This window comes from Danio aesculapii, chromosome 4 (genome assembly GCF_903798145.1).
Source record: "Danio aesculapii chromosome 4, fDanAes4.1, whole genome shotgun sequence".
In the NCBI taxonomy this organism is placed as follows: Eukaryota; Metazoa; Chordata; class Actinopteri; order Cypriniformes; family Danionidae; genus Danio; species Danio aesculapii.
This window is the reverse complement of record NC_079438.1, coordinates 27,718,026-27,733,025: the sequence shown is the minus strand read 5'-3', so window position 1 is coordinate 27,733,025 and position 15,000 is coordinate 27,718,026. Positions and strand designations below refer to the sequence as shown.

Below are 15,000 nucleotides of genomic sequence, written 5' to 3'. Positions count from 1 at the left end.
GCTTGGTGGAGTTGTGGCACTACTTTGGTTCAGTTCTGGCTAAAAGGATGTGGGCCAGTTCTGGGCTGGAGAACACTGACTGATCTGGGCCACATCTTAGCTGTTGATTTGGGCCAGATCAGGCAAAATTTGTTGACTGGGATAATATAGCATCGGGGGAAAACCTGAAACTTTAATCAATCGGTTATATCTCTGTGTTTTATTTTTTTGTAAAAGTTTTAAAACACAAACCTTTCTCCAGTTAAATCACAGCGCAAAAGCGGCGCAGCCTAACGACGTCACATGCCAGGTCAAAATTAAAAGTCTTTTTGTCTTTTTTATGCTGCAGTCATGACTTATTCATACATTGCTCCCTCGTTTTCCACTTTACACATCTGCTCTCTCTCTCTCTCTCTGTTTCGTGCGCATGTGCGGCGTGACTGTGAGATGCGTGTGTGAGGTTGGAGTGCTTTTTGGAGACGGAGTTTTCAAACTTTTCCCTTTTTTCCCTGGAGATTTTAAGGGGAGTTGTGGTGCTGATTTTTGCACTGCAAGTGCATGCCGGCAGATGAATCAATATCCATTGAGAATGTTTTAGTCAGTATTGGCAAGGAAATAGGGGCTCAAAATATCATGTCCGCATCTAGGATGAATAAAGCAATATTTGTCTTTCTGAAAGAGATCGAAATGGTCAACCAGTTAGTGGAGCGGGGTTTGACTGTTCAGGATATTTTTGTCCCAGTTTTGCCTCTGTTTAACCTTTTGAGGAAAGTGATTTTGTCGAACGTACCTCCATTTATTTCTAATCAAGTGCTGGAATCTAGAAAATAATTATGCGATTGTGGAGACAAGTGAGGAAATTCCTCAAAACGAACAGAATGAAACGGGTGTTGTTATGATTGAGAAGGAGGATTAATCAGAACAGTCTGAAGAGCAAGATGTGCCTGAAATGAGTGCTGTTGACATGCTGTTGAGATGACATGCAGACATCAAGCATGAATGAGTCTCAAAACGATGTCGAACAGTTGGTTGAGAACACAAACTCACAGATTACTGATAGCAATTTGGATCATTTAGATTTACTCACAGAGGAATTAGATGATTCATGCTCACAGGAAAATTCTTTTGGGAGATTTATCAAACCTCGATATTATACTGTCGAACAAATCAATGACTTTCTGGATATTACAAAAAACCAGAGAAAACCCAAAATCGAAGCGTATTTTCCCAACTTAAAACTTTTCATAGATTCTTCTGTAATTGCCATGAAAAAAGCAACACTTGAGGAATTGGATAAGCCTAAATGTTATAGACTTAGAAAGCTTGCGACTGATATTAGAAAAAAGATAAAGAAAAGTTCATAAAGAATTATCATGTATTGGAATTTGTGTCTGCTTTTATTTTTAATTTATTTCTCTTTATTCATCCCTATGGTATCCTTTAACATCGGATCTTTGAATATAAATGGCTGTAGGGATATACGAAAGAGAAATATTTTATTTGAGTTTTGAAACTTAAAAAGGCAGATATAATTTTCTTACAGGAGACTCATACAGATATTTATTATCAAAATGAATGGTTGAATGAGTGGGAAGGCAGTATTAGACTAAGTCATGGTACTAATTTTAGTGCTGGTGTTGCGTTTTTATTTTCAAAACGTCTTAAAGCTAACCCAGTTTTCCATGAACTAATATATGGACGATTACTTAGAGATGACATAGATGTAGGTGAAAATAGTTTTGCTTTTTTTAATGTTTATTCTCCCAACATAGGAATTGAACGTGGGTTTTTTTTTCTAAAGCTTTCTGAAGAACTGTTCAAAGTTCCTAATGATAAGATTATTGTCATTGGGGAGATTTTAATTGTACTGTAGATACTAAAATGGACAGAAACCATCAGAAACCTAATTCTGGTTCAGCAGATATTTTTAAATCCTTAATTAACAAGCACAATCTTGTAGACTTGTGGAGAGATTTTTTTCCTCATATCAGACAATACACATGGTTGAAAATTAATTCAAATAATATTTCTGCGGCAAGATTAGATCGCTTTTATACTGAGAAATGTAATAAAGGTCGTTTTTTTAATAGTAATATTTCACCTACATCTATGTCAGATCATCACTATATTTCTATGTCTATGTCTGTTTCATCCTTAAAAGTCTATCAGTCACATTGGCACTTTAATAATAGATTACTGCAAGACCACAACTTTGTTCACTCTTTTGGTCTTTTTTGGGAGACTTGGAGAGAGGAGAGACATAGTTACCCATCTTTAAGTCAATGGTGGGATTTAGGAAAAGTACAGATAAAGGATTTTTGCCAAAAATATGCAGCAAACAATTTTGACAACTTGAATATGAGGATGAATATAATAGAGCAAGAAATTCTTCAGCAAAGTATTTGTTATGAACAACCTGGACTACCATTAACAGACTTTGTTAAAGAGAAGAAGTGCATTTTGAAAGATTTATTGGAGGAACAGGAGAAGGAATTTTTTGTCAGATCAAGATATGTGAAGTGTAATGAGATGGATGCACCGACTGCTTTCTTTTTCGAACTGGAGAGAAAGTCAAAACAACAGAATTTTTTTCACAGACTTACATTTTCAGATGGAAATGTAACAACAAATCAACAGGAAATTATAATGACTGCTATCTCTTTTTATAAAAAACTCTATCAGTCAGAGTTCTGTGATGAAGCAGCGGTTGAAGAACTGCTTCAAGATTTTCCACAACTGTCTAAAGAAGGGAGGACGGAGTTGGAAGGATTTTTGACTTTCTCTGAACTCTCAAGTGCTGTACAAGAGTTGAATAATGGTAGATCTCCTGGTTTGGATGGCATCACTGCTGAGTTTTTTAAAAGTTTTTGGAATGTGCTTGGACAAGATTTATATGAGGTTTTTTTAGAGTCCTTCAACAAAGGTCTCTTGCCATTAAGCTGTCGAAGAGCAGTGCTGACACTTATTCCAAAGAAAGGGGACCTAGGTGTTTTAAGGAATTGGCGCCCCATGTCTTTACTGTGTACTGACTTTAAAATACTGTCAAAAGCTATAACTAATAGGCTTAAGGAACATATGGCAGATATTATACATGAAGATCAATCATATTGTATCCCTAAAAGGACAATTTTTGATAACTTGTTTTTGTTAAGAGACACTATTGCAGTTGCTAAAAGACACCAAATTGACATTGGTCTTTTATCCCTAGACCAAGAGAAAGCTTTTGACCGGGTGGACCATTTATATTTATTGAAAACCTTAAAAGCCTTTGGTTTTGGCCCCCAGTTTGTCTCTTTTATCAAGTTGCTTTGTTGTGAAACATCCAGCATGCTTCGGATTAACAGGACCTTAACTAGACCCTTCGCAGTAACAAGAGGGATACGACAAGGATGCCCTCTTTCAGGCCTCTTATATTCAATCTCAATCGAACCTTTATTGTCATATCTAAGGAGAAAATTATATGGACTTAGTATACCTGACTTTCCAGAGATGTCACATATAAAACTTACGTCTTATGCTGATGACATTACTGTTTTCATAAGGAATTCTGAAGATATGAATGGGTTAATTTTATGTTTGGACATTTTTCAAAAAGCCACATCTGCTAGAATAAATTGGGATAAGTGTACATCACTCCTGCTTGGTGAGTGGAGAAATATAGACCCTCCTCAAATCCCACAATGATGTGAAGATGGATTTAAGGTTCTTGGAATACATTTAGGATCTGATGGATATATGAAAAAAAATTGGGAGGGTCTGGTTGATAAAGTCATGGGAAGACTACAGAAGTGGAGATGGATTCTTCCAAAATTGTCTTTTAGGGGAAGATGTCTCATATTGAATAACTTGGCAGCCTCAATGTTGTGGCACAGGTTTACAGTTCTAGAACCTCCTGAAGAATTATTGTTTGAGATACAAAAAAGTTTTATTAATTTCTTTTGGGATGGATTTCATTGGCTTCCTCCTGGAGTTTTGTATCTCCCAGTGATAGAAGGGGGAACAAGGTCTTATACATCTACAAGCAAGAATTAAGACAATGAGGTTTCAAACTTTGCAAAGGTTTTTATACTGTTCCGACAAGATACCTTGGATTACTTTAGGGCTGTCTGTCATACAGGATATTGGAGGTATTGGATTGTCTAAGCAATTGTTTTTGATAGAAAAAAATCTCAATTTGAAAGCAAAACAAAAAACATCATAATTTTATGTATCTGTACTTAAAGCCTGGCAATTGTTTAAAAAGGTTAAAGATGAGAATCAACATTACAGTCTTTTAGAGCCATTATTTTGTAATCCCTTCTTTAAAAATAATTCTTCAGTTTTAGATTCGGTTATGGATAGGTTTATAAAATCAAAAATAGTTGTTGTAAACGATCTAATTGATTTCACAAAGAGTCAGTGGCATACACTGAATCTTTCTCTTAGATAAACATGTCTCACTCACACACATATTGTACACAAACTTGTTGCATACACACACACTTGCACACTCTCACTCACACACATATTGTACACACACTTGTTGCACACACACACACAGTTGTACACACTCTCACTAACACACTCACTCTTGTACATGCTCTCTCACACACACCTACATTCTATCTCTCTGTCTCAAATGTACTTTTTTCACGCTCTTACACACACACACAGATGTGCCAGTGTTAATGATACTTCTTTCTATAATTTTACATGCTCATTAGGCTTAGGATAGGTGATTGCATTGTGATTATTTGGTCATGAAGGTATTCATTGTTTTAAATAGTTTTTCAGCTAATAATGTTCGTGATGTCATACATCGCTACAAAAGGCTTTTGAAGCTGACGAGACGTGGAGCAACCATGACCAGAGCATACCAGGGAGAAGGTGTCTCTCGAAATGCAGTGGCCCAGCTCGCTCCAGCTGCAGAGCTGTACTTTGCTAACAGGGAGCAATTTAACAGCATCAGCTTCACACCAGGAAAATGAACAGAGTTCGCTCAAAAGTGTAGAGAGCTCATTGTTGGAGATCTTCACAAAAAAGTCCTATCAATGAAAAGGAAGGGTTCACTTTTGCCTTTTTGTCTGAATAAGTGATTAGAGGATATTTGCTGTCGCTTATTGTTAAGGCCATGTTTATTGTATGTTTCTTTGTTCAATAATGTTTCTGTTTACTGTTAAAATGTAGAAGCAAAAAAGTAGAGCACAATAAGCTCAGCTTATAATGCCAAAAATATATTATATTGAGATCAGATGCAAAAACCTTTAAATGCCGTCTAAATTCATTAAATTTCTTTCCCTTTTTTAATCCTGGGTCGCCACAGCAGAATAAACCACCAACTTATTCAGCACATGTTTTACACGGCAGATGCCCTTTCAGCTGCAACCCATTTCTAGGAAACATCCATACACACTCATTCTCACACACATTCACTACGGACAATTTGAGCTTACTCAGTTCACCTGTACCACATGTCTTTGGACTTGTGGGGGAAACTGGAGCACTCGAAGGAAGCCCACGCCAACATGGTATGCCACAGAAATGCCACCTGACCCAGCCGAGGCTCAAACCATCAACCTTCTTGCTGTGAGGCGAACATGTTACTCACTGCGCCACCATGTCACCTCGTAATCTAAATTGTATTTCTAAAATTAGTTTTTTTTTCAGCCTACTATGTTAAAGACAATGAAAAAAACAATTCTTTGCCACAAAACAGTTAAATTACTGAATAAATTATGAATAAAAAAAAAAAAACTTATATAGCGGCATGGTGGTGCAGTGAGTAGCACGATCGCCTCATAGGAAAAAGGTCACTGGTTCGAGCCTCGGCTGGGTCAGTTGGTGTTTCTGTGTGGAGTTTGCTATGTTCGCCCGGTGTTCGCGTTGGTTTCCTCTGGGTGCTCCGGTTCCCCCACAAGTCCAAAAACATGTGGTAGAGGTGAATTGAGTTGGCTAAACTGTCCTTAGTTCATGTGTGTCAATGATTGTGTATGGATGTTTCCCAGTGATGGGTTGCAGCTGTAAGGGCATCCGTTGCATAAAAACATATGCTGGATAAATTGGCGGTTCATTCCGCTGTGGATGTAACAACAATTGTTCTTAATTGTCCTGAACCGAATGTTTTCTTCAGCTTAATTACCTAGGCTGTTATTTTTTTATTTTATTTTTGTTTTGACAGCAATAAATTAAAAGCAGTTGGACAAACTAATGACTCTGGTATTTATTTGTATGTTCTTGTACGTGTGGTGCTGTTGTGTTTTTGTCTTCAAATACTTGCATCAGTGTCACTACTACCTGTCTGTTGACTATCTGCTGAACATTTACAGACTAGTAGCCATGCTGTCTGTGATGTTGGCTCCTTACAGCCATTCAACAGCATTTCTTAGGTTTTCACTTCATTTTGATGGGCCCAGTGTGACAACAGATGAGCTGATAAATATACCTTAAAGGGCACCTATGGTAAAAAATCTACTTTTCAAGCTGTTTGGACAGACATATGTGCATGTATGGTGTATAGACCATCATATTGGGGTGATATAAGCACACCCAGTGCTTTTTTTTTTCAATTTAACATAAAAACGGTGGACCAATTGGAGCGGTTTTCAAACCAACCGCAACTTTACGTAGTAGAGCGGTCCCCCCGCCCACCAATATTGATTGACAGGCGCGTCATCATATCCTCAGTTTGTTGATTCACGCCGTCATTTTCAGAGTGATTCGAAGCGATGTCACTAAAGGAACACGCTAGCTCTATTTTTAGATGCAAGGCTCATTGGACTCAACACGAGCAATATTCTCCACATTATCGCTCTAATCGGAATTATTGGTTGTATCTTTAGGTAGGTTTGCAAACATGTGTACTTCTCATTGAGTCTACCTTATACTTCAGCCGTTTGCATTTCTCGCGATCCCAGAAGCTCCCTGTGATCCTAACTAGCATGCGTTTTAGAATTCTAAACATATGTTTCTATCAGGGTACACTCAAGTCGACGGCTGGGTGCCTCCGACCGCTGCAGACTTGAATTACTGTTGTGTGTACCCTGGTAGAAACCTATGTTTAGAATTAAAAAATGCGTGGCGCGATGATTCGGTTGGCTGTAAACCTGTACAAAGACACATATGATTTTGTACTCTCTGCTTGGTCTGTGTCCGAGTCGTACATGTACGACTGATTGCTGAACCTCTGCTGAACTGCTGCTCCTTCTCTGTCTGCCTGTCAGACTCTGTTTCAAACACAGAGCGGGTGAGCTCATGGCCCCGCCCCTTGTTACGTTGGCTGGAAGCCGAAACTAATTTACATGTGAAGCAACACATCCATAAATCAACGAACTGTGGACACGCCCCCAACATGACACCTTTTAACACATTATAATAAAAAAATCTGAATTCTGTTTTAAACTGAACCTAAACTGGCACACTCAGAAGAACCATAATATTAATATTAAATCATAAAAAAGAGGTAAACTATGTGCCCTTTAAAGTAAAATAACTGTCTACTGGAAGTTAGGTTAAATGCAACAAATAGTTAACTGAACACTCTTAGATTGTACCTAACCCTAATTTTATATTTGATTAAAGTTCATGTTAAAATATCTTGCGTTGCTACTTATAGGCATCTGAATGTTTACTTAAAGTCTATTCATAAACTGGATAACAACTACATGCAGACAATAACAACAAACATCTTGGTGGTCAGTGTTCTGAAAACTTGTTGAGGATTTGTTGCATATCTACTGATACACTGTTGAACATCTAGAACCTAAATTGGTAACACTTATCTTACCGAAAGTTTAATAAATGTTTACATGCTGTAGATATTGTGTTGATTGCCTTAGAACATTTAAAGACAATTTACAGATACTATCCAGAGGAAAGTAAACAGATAAAAACTTGAAAAGTAACTTACGGTCAGCAGACTATCTAAAGGGGGACCATCTAAATAAAGTGTTACCCGGCTCCTTTTCGTTGGCATCTTGTTGAAGGCATACAAAAAATCCATGACAAATGATTGGCGAAATGGCCCAGTGGCCAAGGGATAAGGCATCAACCTCCAGGGCTTGGGATTGTTGGTTCAAGTCCCATCTGGGTTGTCTTTGAAGGTCTCACTTCAATTTGGGAGCAATGTTTGGTGGATAAAACACGGTAGCTGTGAAAACCTTCTTGAGATGTGTTTGCATGTCATTAACTTCCTGCATTGCCATGCATATTACCTCTTATGACTAAAAGGGTAACGAGATACCTAACGCGAAAGGCCATTTTGAATCCTGCATGGTGCCTACAGAGAAGAGACTGTGTACAAAGACAAAATGGTGCTTACATATAAAGCTGGTGGGTTGTTCAAGATCCATAAACAAATCTAACAACCGAATCATTGCCGCTCCTTTTTTTGTCTGTATAATTGTACATGTTAGACTGATTTAGATCAGAAGTCCACTAAATGTTCATTCACTAAAGTCACAGCATAAGCTGCTACAATTAACACAGAAACACCATAGATAGCACAGCACCACTGCTTTTCTATGACAGTCGTAGGGCTCGTCCGGGATTTGAACCCGGGACCTCTCGCACCCTAAGCGAGAATCATACCCCTAGACCAACGAGCCCTGTAGAAGGAACCTGCAGTGCCACAAGAAATTCTGTGAGACCAATCCAATCTACTCTTTGTTCATGTTGTTTTTGTTACGTGTGTCAGCAACTCTCTGGAGGCATATTACAGTCGACAGTAAGTATAAAAACAGCCCAGTGGCCTAATGGATAAGGCACCAGCCTTCGAAGCTGGGGATTGTGGGTTTAAAGTACCAACTGGGTTGTCATTGATGCAGTTCCTTTTAAGTTGACTGTGCAAGACAATCCAGTGTTACCCTCAAAAGCTAGGTTCATACCCTTAGGTCAAAACGACATGACAATGGAAAACTCCTCAGAGAAGCTGTTTTGTCATTAGGTGTACACACCAGATCGTCTGAATGCAATATGGCATAGGGATCCTAAAGTACTCTTTTTCTGAGTTACAAGAACTTCCTGAGCCATACATCAGATATGACAAAGGCTAGTGTTGACCCAGTGGCCTAATGGATAAGGCATCAGCCTTCGAAGCTGGGGATTGTGTGTTCAAGTCCCATCTGGGTTGTCTTTGTTGGGTTAAATTTAAGTTGTGTGAAACAATTCCGACTGGTCTTCTCAAAACTTAGGCGTGATGATCTGAGGACAATAGTTAGCTTCGAATTCTCCGACTTGCTGCACACTTCAAATAAAGATTCACCCAATCTTGCTTGAATCTCACTGTCACGTTACGAACCTAAAAGGTTCCGCTAAGCTCTGGTAATGGAGATCTTGACTTCAAATACCTCGTGGCTTTCAACTAATGGTCTCTTGTTAGGTGGATGATGATGAAATACAAACAAGAAAATAGCTGCAGAAAGGTTGTGATTTCAAGTTAATGAGAGTGGCCTTGTCTGGAATTTGAAACTCAAGACCAGTCACACCATACGCGAGAACCATACCCCAGGACCAATGAGACACGAATGTGGATGATTGCACAAAGAAAATGTTTGACCATTAGTTGCACACATCTTATTTGACGGAATGCAAACTGGCATCCAGATCCTAAAGTGCAGTTTTCCATGCGTTGGCATCTTGTTGAAGGCATACAAAAGATCCATGACAAATGATTGGCGAAATGGCCCAGTGGCCTAATGGATAAGGCATCAACCTTCGGGGCTTGGAATTGTTGGTTCAAGTCCAATCTGGGTTGTCTTTGAAAGTCTCACCTCAATTTGGGAGCAATGTTTGGTGGATGAAACACGGTAGCTGTGAAAACCTTCTTGAGATGTGTTTGCATGTCATTAACTTCCTGCATTGCCATGCATATTACCTGTTATGACTAAAAGGGAACGAGATACCTAACGCGAAAGGCCATTTTGAATCCTGCATGGTGCCTACAGAGAAGAGACTGTGTACAAAGCAAAAAAATGGTGCTTACATATAAAGCTGGTGGGTTGTTCAAGATCCATAAACAAATCTAACAACCGAATCATTGCCGCTCCTTTTTTTGTCTGTATAATTGTACATGTTAGACTGATTTAGATCAGAAGTCCACTAAATGTTCATTCACTAAAGTCACAGCAAAAGCTGCTACAATTAACACAGAAACACCATAGATAGCACAGCACCACTGCTTTTCTATGACAGTCGTAGGGCTCGTCCGGGATTTGAACCCGGGACCGCTCGCACCCTAAGCGAGAATCATACCCCTAGACCAACGAGCCCTGTAGAAGGAACCTGCAGTGCCACAAGAAATTCTGTGAGACCAATCCAATCTACTCTTTGTTCATGTTGTTTTTGTTACGTGTGTCAGCAACTCTCTGGAGGCATATTACAGTTCACAGTAAGTATAAAAACAGTCCAGTGGCCTAATGGATAAGGCACCAGCCTTCGAAGCTGGGGATTGTGGGTTTAAAGTACCAACTGGGTTGTCTTTGATGCAGTTCCTTTTAAGTTGACTGTGCAAGACAATCCAGTGTTACCCTCAAAAGCTAGGTTCATACCCTTAGGTCAAAACGACATGACAATGGAAAACTCCTCAGAGAAGCTGTTTTGTCATTAGGTGTACACACCAGATCGTCTGAATGCAATATGGCATAGGGATCCTAAAGTACTGTTTTTCTGAGTTACAAGAACTTCCTGAGCCATACATCAGATATGACAAAGGCTAGTGTTGACCCAGTGGCCTAATGGATAAGGCATCAGCCTTCGAAGCTGGGGATTGTGGGTTCAAGTCCCATCTGGGTTGTCTTTATTGGGTTAAATTTAAGTTGTGTGAAACAATTCCGACTGGTCTTCTCAAAACTTAGGTGTGATGATCTGAGGACAATAGTTAGCTTCGAATTCTCAGACTTGCTGCACACTTCAAATAAAGATTCACCCAATCTTGCTTGAATCTCACTGTCACATTACAAACCTAAAAGGTTCCGCTATGGTAATGGAGATCTTGACTTCAAATACCTCGTGGCTTTCAACTAATGGTCTCTTGTTAGGTGGATGATGATGAAATGCAAACAAGTAAAATAGCTACAGAAAGGTTGTGATTTCAAGTTAATGAGAGTGGCCTTGTCTGGAATTTGAAACTCAAGACCAGTCACACCATACGCAAGAACCATACCCCAGGACCAATGAGACACGAATGTGGATGATTACACAAAGAAAATGTTTGACCATTAGTTGCACACATCTTATTTGACGGAATGCAAACTGGCATCTAGATCCTAAAGTGCAGTTTTCCATGCGTTGGCATCTTGTTGAAGGCATACAAAAGATCCATGACAAATGATTGGCGAAATGGCCCAGTGGCCTAATGGATAAGGCATCAACCTTCGGGGCTTGGAATTGTTGGTTCAAGTCCAATCTGGGTTGTCTTTGAAAGTCTCACCTCAATTTGGGAGCAATGTTTGGTGGATGAAACACGGTAGCTGTGAAAACCTTCTTGAGATGTGTTTGCATGTCATTAACTTCCTGCATTGCCATGCATATTACCTGTTATGACTAAAAGGGTAACGAGATACCTAACGCGAAAGGCCATTTTGAATCCTGCATGGTGCCTACAGAGAAGAGACTGTGTACAAAGACAAAAATTGTGCTTACATATAAAGCTGGTGGGTTGTTCAAGATCCATAAACAAATCTAACAACCGAATCATTGCCGCTCCTTTTTTTGTCTGTATAATTGTACATGTTAGACTGATTGAGATCAGAAGTCCACTAAATGTTCATTAACTAAAGTCACAGCAAAAGTTGCTACAATTAACATAGAAAGATCATAGTGAGCACAGCTCCGCCTCATTTTTTATGACAGGCGTAGGGCTCGTCCGGGATTTGAACCCGGGACCTCTCGCACCCGAAGCGAGAATCATACCCCTAGACCAACGAGCCCTGTAGAAGCAATCTGCAGTGCCACAAAAAATTCTGTGAGACCGATCCACTCTACTCTTTGTTCATGCTGTTTTTGTTACGTGTGTCAGCAACTCCCTGGAGGCATATTACAGTTCACAGGCAGTAAAAACAGCCCAGTGGCCTAAAGTACCAACTGGGTTGTCTTTGATGCAGTTCCTTTTACATTGACTGTGCAAGACAATCCAGTGTTACCTTTAAAAAGCTAGGTTCAGACTTCCGGCGGTTAACTGAAAGCGCATGGCCGCTTAACTTTTTGTCTCCCGTTTGGTCGGAGTTTAATTCCCCAATTAATACAATTAACACCTAATTCCTAATCGAATCTAATGATGGAAGGGGAGAAAGTCAGAAAGGGCAAAGGAAAACAGTTTGGGAAAGCGGAAAAAGGTAGTAATTTAGAGGATACCGCCGGGGCTGAGAAACAAGGAGAGCGTAATGGCGGACAAGAGGAAAATCCAAAACTGACAACAGTGGACGAAAGCGTCGCGGTCATCCGCGCAGACATAAAGATGGTGGCCTTGGAGATGAAGTCCGAGCTAAACATCTTCCGAGACGATCTGAAAAGAGAATTAGTGGACTTTCGAAAGGAAATTTACCAGACGCTAAACGAAATCACAACCGACCTGAAAACTACAACTGACAGAGTGAGTGAGGCCGAGACCCGCATCGCCGAGGCCGAGGAGTGGTCCACGGATTTCAGGGAAGCTCTGAGCCAGTCACTACAATCCCAGGAAAGAATGCAGATGAAGTTAACAGACCTGGAAGCACGCTCGAGACGTAATAATGTTCGCATTTACAGGATCTCGGAAGGCGCTGAAAATAACAACATGTACCAATTCATTGATAATCTTATTAAAAAAGAACTGGACCTTGCTGAAATTGAACTCGGGATTCAAAGATGCCACAGAGCGCTCGGACCAAGACCTCCTAACGAGGCGCAGCCAAGATCGGTGATTGTGTACTTTCAAGAATTCAAAGTTAAGGAAATGGTTAAAGGAAATGGTTCTGCACACTGCGTGGAAGAAAAAGGAAATCTTTTACAACAACGGCAGGATCTACTTTGATCATGACTACCCTGCTGAAACCTTGGCGAAAAGGAAGGCATATTCTCAGATCAGGAGGATGCTCAAAGAGAAGGGAATACGATTTCAGACACCACCGCCAGCGAAACTGCGAGTGTTCTTTGACGGCGGGCCGGTCACCTATGGAAGCGCAGACGAAGCGACTGAGGACATGAAGAAAAGGGGTTTCCAGTTTGGCCCCGAGACATCTTCAGAAGTTGAGGTTTTGAATAAAGCGCGGACAACCGGCTGGCAGCGCTCTAAGAATACAACAAACCGGCAGACCCGTCAGGATTGGATTAAAGAGAGGCTCTGGAATTTTCGCCGATAAAGATAGATTTAAAGGTTTAGGATTTGTTAACTACGAGTGGCAAATGACCGTAAACTACACAATTGGTGAATGAACCAGCTGTTTGTTACGGACATTCTAGTTTATGCCAGGGGACAGCCGCGTACACCCACATCGGGATGGAGTAAGACTGAATCCTTTTTTTTTCTTCCCCGTACTCTATTTAGACTGTTATCTCACGTAGGCCGCTGCTGTTATCCTACTTACCTCAAGGCAGAGAAAAGCTTAATTCGTCCCTGGGTGGGCTCGAACCACCAACCTTTCGGTTAACAGCCGAACGCGCTAACCAATTGCGCCACAGAGACTTCGAGAGCAACCCAACTGTAGTAGAAATGCTGAACTTTGTCTCAATAGGTATGCTCGAAGAATCCAATTGAAAGCTGCCGAAAAGAGAGAAAGAAACGCCCAACGTGGGGCTCGAACCCACGACCCTGAGATTAAGAGTCTCATGCTCTACCGACTGAGCTAGCCGGGCTTCTGATACATTAAATCTAGTCACTGTTTTGATCAATACATTCCCTACCTGTGTAAAGTTTGATGCTGATTTTAAGTCAACTGGAATAAGTAACTTGGCCGATCCAGGCACTGGACAACAAACTTCTGCTAAATCCTGATGTCATCTTGTAACGCCAGACAGCACGTGGCCCAGGATCATTGCCCGGTGCACGTGTTAGCAGTTGCAAGGCAGCAAAAGCCTTCGTTCGTCCCTGGATGAGCTCAAAGCAACAACCTTTCGGTTAACAGCCGAACGCGCTAACCGATTGTGCCACAGAGACTCAGACTAATCACACCAACTGTGGTAGAAACGCTGAACTTTGTTTCACTTGGTCTGCTGGATGAACCCAAATGAAAGCTGCCGAAAAGAGAGAGAGAAAGGTAAGAGAAACACCCAACGTGAGGCACGAACCCACGTCACTGAGATTAAGTGTCTCATGCCCTCCGACTGAGCTGGCCGGGCTTCTGATACATTAATTCTAGTCACTGTTTTGATCAATACCTTCCCTACCTTTGTAAAGTTTGATGCTGATTTTAAGTCAACTGGAACAAGTAACTTGTCCAATAGAGGCACTGGACAACAAACTTCTGCTAAATCCTGATGTCATCTTGTAACGCCAGACAGGGCTTGTGAGATGCTCATTCAAGAGAAAGTCACTGTTTTGATCAATATCTTCCCTACCTGTGTAAAGTTTAATGTTTTTTTTAAGTCAACTGGAATAAAAAATTTGGCCAATACAGGCACTGGCCAACAAACTTCTGCTAAATCCTGATGTCATCTTGTACCGCCAGACAGCACGTGGCCCAGGATCTATGCCCAGTGCACGTGTTAGCAGTTGCAAGGCAGAGAAAAGCTTAATTCGTCCCTGGGTGGGCTCGAACCACCAACCTTTCGGTTAACAGCCAATTGCGCCACAGAGACCTTGAAAGCAACCCAGCTGTAATAGAAATGCTGAACTGTGTCTCAATAGGTATGCTCGAAGAATCCAATTGAAAGCTGCCAAAAAGAGAGAGAAAAACACCCAACGTGGGGCTCGAACCCACGACCCTGAGCTTAAGAGTCTCATGTTCTACCGGCTGAGCTAGCCGGGTTTCTGATAAATTCATTCCAGTCACTGTTTTGATCAATACCTTCCCTACCTGTGTAAAGTTTGATGCTGATTTTAAGTCAACTGGAATAAGTAACTTGGCCGAT

The 15,000-nt window shown here is 40.6% G+C and overlaps 6 non-coding genes across 6 annotated transcripts; 1 reads left to right on the top strand and 5 right to left on the bottom strand.

Moving 5' to 3' along the window:
- Positions 1–8,489: 8,489 nt before the first annotated feature.
- Positions 8,490–8,561, bottom strand: trnap-agg (transfer RNA proline (anticodon AGG)). Its single transcript has one exon. It is a non-coding gene; the product is annotated as a tRNA-Pro (tRNA).
- Positions 8,562–10,151: 1,590 nt separating this feature from the next.
- trnap-agg (transfer RNA proline (anticodon AGG)) lies at positions 10,152–10,223 on the bottom strand. Its single transcript has one exon. It is a non-coding gene; the product is annotated as a tRNA-Pro (tRNA).
- Positions 10,224–10,674: 451 nt separating this feature from the next.
- trnar-ucg (transfer RNA arginine (anticodon UCG)) lies at positions 10,675–10,747 on the top strand. The gene has a single exon. It is a non-coding gene; the product is annotated as a tRNA-Arg (tRNA).
- A 1,063-nt stretch (positions 10,748–11,810) lies between these two features.
- On the bottom strand, positions 11,811–11,882 carry trnap-cgg (transfer RNA proline (anticodon CGG)). The gene has a single exon. It is a non-coding gene; the product is annotated as a tRNA-Pro (tRNA).
- Positions 11,883–13,541: 1,659 nt separating this feature from the next.
- trnan-guu (transfer RNA asparagine (anticodon GUU)) lies at positions 13,542–13,615 on the bottom strand. The gene has a single exon. It is a non-coding gene; the product is annotated as a tRNA-Asn (tRNA).
- A 97-nt stretch (positions 13,616–13,712) lies between these two features.
- trnak-cuu (transfer RNA lysine (anticodon CUU)) lies at positions 13,713–13,785 on the bottom strand. The gene has a single exon. It is a non-coding gene; the product is annotated as a tRNA-Lys (tRNA).
- Between the last annotated feature and the right edge of the window lie 1,215 nt (positions 13,786–15,000).